Here is a 10,131-nt window from a genome sequence, read left to right on the forward strand (position 1 = left end):
TGCAGTGTAGGCAGCAAGGAAGAGTTTGGCTTCTCTCCAGAAGTAGCTCCACTCACACCCAGGACCAGGACAGTCTCAGGAGGATATAGCAGAATTAATGAAATTACTAGAATCTTCTCTTCTGGTCAAAAGTTAGTGTTCCTGCCTGACATACCAAATTATCCACCATTTAGGTTACTCTTGAGGCACATTTGTAAATGGCAATATTGAGTCTCTTTTATGTTCAGTTCAATATTCTCCATTTGGCATAACAGCGGCCATGATAAAAATATGTGGCCTGAGAGTACAGTTAGAAAAATATGAGAATGAATCAGCAGTTTGATTTCTCCCTCTCCGACCCAACATTTTAACTTCTTGGGTTTCCATTTTGAACATTATTACAATTTAATTAAGGCCATAACTATCTGTGTTTCGCTTCCTGAAAGCCTATTTGGCATAACATCTGAATTAGCAGTAATGAGAAAAATACGTTCTTCCATCATCAGGTTTGTTACCTTGATGAATATCTCTCTGTCGGAAAAGATAAAATGAATTAATGTATCTGCCTATTAAAACCACTTCAGGAGATGGCTGAGCATATAGGTGGCCTATTAGCTTAAGAGAAATTCAACATAAGGCCCAAGGAAGAAATACAGATGTATCTAAAAAGTGGATTTATTACAGCTATTTCTTACAGCTACTCATAGAAAAAGTAGATGTCAGCAAAATTAAGAGTGCTGAAAGATCACACTAAAAAAAGTTAGGCAATTTGGGGCCATTTGCGTTTTGCATATAAGATGATAGGGATGCTTATATGCATTTTTTTTTGTGCATATAAGCCTTTTTGTGACTTCCCCGTAGCTGAACTAAGATTACCAATTAGTAACCAAAACCAAAGAAAAAGATACTGAAAAGATTACAGGAACAACAGAGTGAGGTTTCTATTTAGTAAGCAAAGTCATAGATAGGAAATAAAGTAAAATCTAAAGGCCTTGGATGACAATTTGTTTTAGCAAGGGGATTACTGCTTCCAGAACTGTCTAGAGAAATGCCAATCAAAGAACATAATATGAATATGTTTCCTTTTTTCTTCTCAATTTTTGCTGTGCCACTAATTATGAACACATAGAGATAACTGAACCACTACTTTATAATGGTAAGTAGATATACATTACTAAACTTATATTTGCTTTATTTATATGTGCTGGGATAAATATTGAAAAAAGCTGGTTTACCACTGAAAAATTAGTATTCCCACCAGTTGGGGAGTTAGAAATTCCCATGTTCACAAATACTCACAAGTAACAAAAATGGTTTAATAAAATTTAGAACACAGAGATGGAGACTGGATCTATACAAAAATCTGCTAACTAGGGTTTATCTCTGAGAAACTAAAAAGAACTGGAAAGATCTCCCTAAATGTTAAGTCTAGCGCTTTCTTCTGCAGGCATGAAGTCAGCTGTTTGTAAACAAACCTCTTTTATAACTCTGCCAATCAATATCTTTAAAAAGGGGGTTTTTTTGGTTTGTGATTGGTTTCATCTGGGTTGTGGTTGTTTTGGTTTGCTCCTGGTTTTGTTTTTCTACCCAAAGTATTTCCACTGGAAACTTTCCCAGGATGTGGTAACTCAAACATGAAGGAAAACAAAACAAAACAAAACAAAAACTTTTCTACTTTCCAGTTTTAAATGTAAGCACAGTTGCTTACACATTTTGTTCTTCTGCTAGCTTTACCTCATTGTGTACCAGCAGGATATAAAAAGCAGGAATCTTATTTTCTCCCTGACTTTCCTACACTATACAAGGCAAGGCTGTATAAACTGCTCTGTAATGTGGGCTCTGCAGTCTTCTTAATAGCATTTAATTGCATGTGTTCTAGGTTGAGTTCAGTTTTTTTCAAGCATAAAACCACAACTGAAGGAATTATTCCAAATGAGGTGTCCAAAGTGCTACTAACTCCTTACTGTTACTGGAATAAGTTTCCTGGTGCATCCTAGGACCGTATTTGCTTTCTTTCATAGTGGTGCCATGCTGTTAGCTCGTACTTCTTGATCGACCAGTAATACAGAGATATGTTCTCCTCCTCAGTTATTTCTAAGTAATAAGCCCACAACTTACAGCAGAATTGCATGTTATTGGCTTCAAATGACCTTTCATCGTAGCCTACTTAGAGTGTAATCCCATTTCTATTATTAAAGTTCAAACAGCCTTTCTGAATGATGTTCCTCTGTTCCTCTGAGCTGCTTACCATTGGGAAACCTCCCTCTTTCTTCTATTCTCCTATTCTGCCCTTTGCATCCTCCTCACAGTGATGTCATCATAAAATTTACTTGGTACTGAACTATTATTTATATTATCTACTACATTTTATATTATAATTTAAACCTAAATATTTAAATTAAGTTATTAAAAATGTTAGTTCCTCTTCTCTGGTAATTAGAATTATAAATGCAATTATTAACTCCTAATAGTCTCTCAATATCAAATGGCTCTGGTTCTCACAAGTAAATTGACACGCTTGTATCAAAACACGTGTTAACTCTTCGTGACAGTATATATCCCAGTTATTGCATTAAAAAAAATAGTGATTTCATTTCTTTTTTGATACTACTGATGGGAGTTGGAGGCTGAATGCATTCTTTTGGAAACATAACAGTTACACCGTAAAGGAAATTGTCAGTTTTACCAAACTCTGAAGATCTTATTTCTCACTGCAAGCATAAATTTAAGGATAATGAATAGCAATGCTTTTAGTGTACCTTGAGACATGTTGTGAATCCTTGCAATAAGACAGTAGAAAGCAAACACAGCCAGTAGAGGATTGAAACAACACAAATACTCTGGAATATTAAAAATTGATATTTCTTAGCTGAGACAAATGAGTTCTGATACCTCTATGTCATCTAAAAACATTTATTTTATTTCACCCAGAAGTATTCAACTAAGTCAAGCCAAGGACAGGTCAACTTTACCACAGCTCTCACTCTCCGTCTCATTTAACAGTCAAGGAGTTAAAGAAGAAAATCTATACAGGACTGGCTGCTCCTTAATTGTGCTCACAAACACACACACACAAATCCTTTTGAAGCATTTTAGCTTTAAATGTTATCTCTTGTCACCTGAAATGGCTCATGAACTATACAACATGCATGAAGAATAATTATTAATCAGACAGCTATCAACTGCTGACAACTTAAGGCTCTTCGTTTCAAAATAAATTGGCATTAACAAACACACAAAATAGAGAATGCAGTTCTATTTTCAAAGGAAATTAATTTTCTGTAGTACTGTTTTTGTTATTACACGGCTATGTGGAGTCATGGGGTTTGCAGGCCTTAAAAATGGGAATTTCTGGTTTTGTCTTTGGTCTTCTGTTTGACAAAGAAAACTAACTGATAAACTAATTCATATATTGGACATGCTGAATAAGAACACTTATTGGCCACAGATTGTTAATCTGTTAGATTTCTACATCTCTCTGACAGTTCCAGCTTATTTATGAACGATTCTGATTTTTAAGAAATACTTTGGAATCAGTTCCAAGTTTAAATATTTATACTTTTAAAACATATCCCCTCAAACCAGATGTGTCTGGCTGTACTACGGCAACCTTTTGTTTCTAAGCCTATCAGTTAAGTATACACAATTGCTAACAGAAGGGTTTTTAATTCAATTGTTAATATGAGATTCTGATCAACACAGAATACATGGGCCATTCATGTGGGGAAAATGAGCTGGCTCCAATATAATGTAAGTATGCTTGGGTGTACTCTTGCAGTCATGTCTTCAGTGTAAGTTAGGAATTTTGTCAAAACAGATTCATGTTCAAAGTGATGGTTTGGCCAACTGTTGAGTACGGAGCCATCCTTGCAGTCTTGTTTTAGCCATTATCACTGGACCGGTACTTCTTTTTACTTAACTCTAATACTGCATTTCATTTCAATGATTAAAAATCAGAACTCATATTTGATACTACCTAAATGGTATATTGGGCTTCCTAAGTGTCCTTACAACAGAAGGATGCAAAGTGCCGCAGTAAACAGCATCTGCTTTCTCTGCTTTACTCACTAATACTTTTATTTTGGTCTTAGTAGAAAATATACATCTATGTACATACATATATGCAAAATGCATATATATATAGCCCTTTAATATAAACAGATACATACACTTTCATAAGCATGCAATACAATACTCTTAGACTGTATTCCTTAAAGTTTTAAGTCTCTTTTGTTTCCTTTGCCTCTTTCTCAGTGCTGTAATGCAATCCTTAGTGTTCAAGCACCAGACTTCAAATGAGAGATCTATTCAAAACATGCACAGACAAAATAAGTGGTTTCCTTAGTAATGGGAACTATGTGAAAGCCTCTGAAACTGCTCCTCCTCCAGTAAGTCATTATGTACATGATCCTTTCTACCTCAACTTATCAATGATAACTTCACATTTAAAGAAAAATACCTAAATACACACACACAGTTTTTGGCAGTCAAATCACAGATGAGAGGGGAAACATTTAGTGCAATTAAACAGTTTGGGTTTTAATCAGCAAGGACATTGCATGTTCAAGTGACCTTTTAATTAATTTTTTTAAAAAAAGAAATTGTATAACTACATTAAGAAGAACTTCACTTTGGTAAACATCACACTCTAGTACTTTTTTTTAATTTTATTTAAACTATCATTAGTTAAACATACACTGAACACACCCTGCACATATCCATGCTGTTCCTTGTCACCACCAAGATAACTTCATAACAACTACCCATGATCACAGTTTGAGAATGCTATTGATGAAATGGGAGAGTTATTATACTTCCCTTAGTCTCAGAATAAAAATAGCTAAAAGCAAAACCATGTTCTAATTCTCATAGTCAGTTTAGTGACTCTGTACAGATTTCTAAATCAGCAATATAGTTCTTGTTCAAATAGTTCTGAAAAGCGAATAATCTAGAATTGCTATTGCTGTCCATCCATTTTTAATATTAAACCACAATAAAATGTAACAATATCAGTGTTTGTTTCATCAAAAAAGGTAAGAAATTCAAACCTGAAGTTCTGCCCTTGAGAGACACTAAGGCTTGCCATATATACTTAAAAAAATAAATATGACATTATGAGAGAAAGTGGCTAAGCTAAAAAAATTGATTAGTGGGAGAAGGAGGTTCACTCTCACTGATCACGTTCTATTTGCTACACTATGCATAGTTAATAGAAGAAGGGTAAACCTTTTACAGATAAAAAATCAGTTAATTCTCCATAGAAAGGAAAACAGATAACAGCAAAGAAATTGAGGAAGTCCTCAGGACAGGAAATTCAAGTTTTACTGCCACCCATAAGAATTACAGCAAGTCACAATCAGAATGAAAATTCTAGGCCTTATATTCAAATCACTACTGCCATAATTTTCTTCATCAAGCTCAGATATAGAAACAAAAGAGCCAAGACGCTAAAAGGTATATCCCATGCACATACCAGGTCCCATGAGGAACCAGCAGATCCTTATGAAATCAACAAGGACATCTCAGTCTTAAAGTTCTACCACTGAGAAGATCCCAATAAATTATATCCAATTACCTCAGGTTACAAAAACTGAGACGTCACCCTGAGTAAGACATAAACATACTGACATGAAATCAGTTTTAAAATGGAATGCATACACTGAGTTTGAAAACTCCTTTACAGATACTATATTACACCTACCTAACCCAGCTGCACATAAGGATTCTCTAGCTGCTCTTCAATTCTCTGTCTTCATTAAGATCCTCAGGCGGCACAGCGAGGTTGGGGTTGCTAAGCGTGACTCACCTCTAGCCTTCAGCAGAGGCTGGTATGCCAGAGATTCTTGTCTATTAAAACAGAGCCAGGGATGACAATTAGAAGAACTCAGATATCACTCTGAGTTGGACTCAATAGATGTAAAACATGTTAAGATTTTTCAGACCTCAGGCCAATCCTGGTGGAGTCTGACTGTGGTTCTGGCACCTGTAACGAGCAAAGAGACCATAGCTCTTGCCTAGGATATTGTCCTTTCTGTTTCATAGAACACAGATGCTACATAAATAGGCGAATCTGCTGAAAAACACAAAATCCCCTTGATCACCGAGATAAGCATCAGCTCATCACCACTCCTTTCATTCATCCCCATCACACACGACAGAATTTGCCTGTACTATAAAACTTCTTCTTCGCAGTCACAGATTTTGCTGAGTCATATAGCATCTACTACCTACATAGCTTTTAATGAAGTAACTGGTGCTTTGTGTAGAAGCAAACTTTTCTTTATGCAAAATTCTTTACAGGTTCATGGCCTAGGTTTGTTTCCATCTGCTTTATCTCTATCCTATCAACACTAACTCCGAGATCTGCTAAAAGAAAGTTGGTAGCAGGTTAAGTAATCTGAAAACACTTTCCATTAGGAAGTACAACTGTATTTAGAAACTCTAACTCTTCGCTGGCAAGAAGCCTTTCAACTTCAAAAAAGACAAAGAACTAGAGTTAGAAATGTTGCTTTTGCTTATCATCAGAAAAATAATTATTCCTTGTCTGTATGGAAACATAGCCCTTAGGAAAATGTCAATAGTTGGTTGTCATAAGATCTAAAAAATGCATGACAATGTCAGACTGATGACATTGCTCTGAAAATGCTGGCAGAATGGGATTACACAAAGTGGTAGCACATTTTTCTCTCCTCCAGGCAAATCATACAATGACATCTGCCTATAATTAATAAGTCAACTAATAATTTAACTGATGATGCCACAACATGGATTTTTTTGAATCTAAGCAATTCTGGGCCTTCACTCACAAAGCAATACGTCCCCACACCTCAGATGGAAGACACACTAAGGGAAAGCTTTGCAGAACTGGTGAAAATTAATCTGTCAAATATCAGCTCCTCCCTTTTTTACTCTATAGGCTACAAAAATAAAGTGTGAGGAGCCACCACTCAGATCTCTTCCTTGTAGTTATGGTGTAGTTATGTAACTACTACTTCCTTGTAATTATGGCACGTGTAGTCATAAGTGACAAAGCTATTTAAAAAATGTCATTTCTTTTACACTGTGATTATCCATGTATGGATATGCATTTAAAAATATTTTTTAATTGCCAATTTCTGATATAAAGCATGTGAGCTTAGACTTACAAACACTTGAGGGTTTTTTTACTTTAACTGCATAGTACTTATTTCAGATTTTAGCTATAGCTGACACATTCTAAACAGAGCTGTGTTCTCCAATCCTAAAAATGCTAGGAATGGTCATCATTAACTCCTTTAACCACAAGTCTACAGGACATTAAAATCCAAGGATGATCCGTCTTTCTATATACCGAAAGAAGGAATAAGTTTTGGAATTCTTTTCCAATTTTGAGAAAAATGCAAACACAGAACCACTGTATTTAATAACAAAGGTTTTTATTCATCATGTTAATTGTCTGTTACAAAAAAAAAATTACTTGGTTTATTTTCATGTGGACTCAGTAATCATATAAAATGAATGCTAAATACCTGGAGTTAACCTACATTACTTTCATCATGTCTCTATCAGTTTAAGATATTTATCTATCCTGTAACTTAATAAGCTATACATATAATTCCAGTGAAACAGATTACATTGTTATTTTAAAGCCACCAAGCATCATAGTGAAATCAGCGGGAAAATAACTTAATGAAACTTAATCATTGTAATTGTATTGGTTATAAAAGATATTTTTCTCCTGCAGATAGTTTGAAAAAAATTATTCTTTAGCATTAGCTAAATTAAAAAATTCAATTATTTCACATTTTTTATGAGATATTCATTACAATATAATAACATTTTAACTAATATGTAAATGTATGCCCATCAAGTAGGTACTTTAATTGCATATATAGTCTATCATAAGAACTCACTTTCTTTATGCAAGTATACTTAGACTGATTTAATTATTTAGCCCTCTAATTACACAGTCCATACCAATCAACCTAAATGTAGCACTTCTATAATCTTAATTTCACATGTCAAATCATTGAATATGCTTTTGTACGATTCTTATGTTCACTAGAAAGCCAGATTTTCAATGAACAACAGTGAGTATGTGAGGTTAGGGGCAAAATACAAGAAAGCTTTCATGTACAGCAATAGTAGTTCCTACCTACTCCCTTTTCCCAGGTCTTCTGTTTCTCCACTGTTTAAGAGCAGCATTAATAGAACTATTTTTCTCTTTTTAATTTTGCCCAAGCTTTTTGAATTTTTCTTCTCTCTCACTCCACCCACTGTCTCACCCCTGTAGCACAGATTTTCATCTTTTGATTGGGATGGGTGTAACTGGCCACATGACTGAGATCAGGAAGGACTTCCATTTTTCCTGTGGGGGCAAGAAGTCTTACCTTTCTGGCTTTCGGCTGTGATTCCCTAACAGATCCTGAGCATCACCTTATCAGTCATGGGCCACTGTGCTGTGCAGCAGGAAAGGCTCACAGGATCACTCTGGAAAGTGTACAATGGTTTGTATCTGTAGGTCATGGTGGTGAACATTAAGGACCATCAGAGGGTCCAAGAGCCACCTTGTGGGAGCAAAAGAGACAAAGTTTAACCAGTCAGCCCTGAGGCTACAGAAAGGTGACATGAGAACCTTCTGGCCCAAGGTACTCCCTGTCCTAGAAGACCTGGAAGGTCACCAAAGATGGATCATCCCCACTTGGTTTTATTATACCTCTTTAACTCACATTAGAAAAAAATGTACTGACCATACTAAGAGATTAGGAGAAAACAAAAGGGCCACTTGTCCTTCCTCTCACCCTAGAGTGTCATGTATTTACAGTCTGTCACTTAAAAATGCCATTATTTCAACATATGAGGCAGTTCTACTCAGTTGTATGAAAACTGAACAGTAGGCATCTTTAAAAAATTTAAAACGTTTGTTTCCTGTGATTAGTTTAAACTCAATATGCAAAAGTTTTCAGATCCACAACAATGTAGGTAACAGTGAGTCAAACAGGACTGGCTTTGCAAAATTGTAACAAGCTGACACTTATTCAAGAATCCAGCATTACTTTAATTCACAATTTTCATAACAAGTTTTTTTATGAAGTGTAAAATCATTTTCTTACAGAATAAAAACAAAAATAATGCAGTCCACAAGCACAAAGAGAATCGAAATGATACATAGCATTCATAAAACAGTAACTATTTTATAACAGAATTCTGGTGCTAATGCTGCTGCAAAAAGTACACTAATTTACACTCTTTGTTAATCTTCAGAAATTTGTTTTCACTTTCTTCTAAGCAGCAGAAGGAAATGAGAACCACCTCTCACTTGGATCCACTAGAGGGCGACCTGCCTCAGCCAGGGCTAGGGAACGGAGCTCAGGGAAAAAGGCCCAACATTTTCTTCCTTTTGACCTGTTGATAACCAACTTTTTGTATTTTACTATTCTTCACCTTCTATTACGATGTAATTTCGTTTATATAAAACATTATGCATGGTAAAAAAAACCCCAAACTTTTCCTAATAACATATATCTCCTTTATTGTTTTGTGTATCTGAGAGGAGGGGTGAAGTTTTTCAGTGTATATTCTCCTTAAATTGAAAAAAAAAAATTAAACCTTAATAGTTTGTATGCCCTTTGTTCACAGATACAGAATAAAAAGAAGAAAAAATAAATCACTGAAGAGTATGGCACAACAGGAGAAGGTAGGAAGCAAGGAAGAAGGAAGGAAAAATCTGTGCAGCCCCTTGATTATATTAATTAGATGGCTATAAAAGAGAACCAAGCAGACAGAGTTTGAAAGAAACTGAGTTTATTTTATTTCTCAGGAAGACATATGATTGCTTTTGCTTTCTACTGACAAACATATGCAATATAATGTAATATTCTAGAAAATCTGGAAAAGAAGAGCATGAAAAATCTTTTTGTTTCCTAAGCTAAAAAAAAAAGCAGCGAAGTGTGTGTGGGGGGCATTTTTCCTGAATGGCTTTAACACACCGCATCCTCTCAACTACAGCAGCCTTTGCAGAACTTCAGGGATCTAATCGGTTGTTCTGAACACAGATAACATCCTTCCATAGCCTAAAAAAAAAAGGGGAGGGGGAGGGAGGGTGGAATTTGAACCTGCCGAGCTGTTCTGTGCAAACACAAAGCATGCCCTGTAAGTCCCACAATCGGAAGA

This window comes from Apaloderma vittatum, unplaced genomic scaffold, assembly GCF_000703405.1.
Source record: "Apaloderma vittatum isolate BGI_N311 unplaced genomic scaffold, ASM70340v1 scaffold13691, whole genome shotgun sequence".
NCBI lineage: Eukaryota > Metazoa > Chordata > Aves > Trogoniformes > Trogonidae > Apaloderma > Apaloderma vittatum.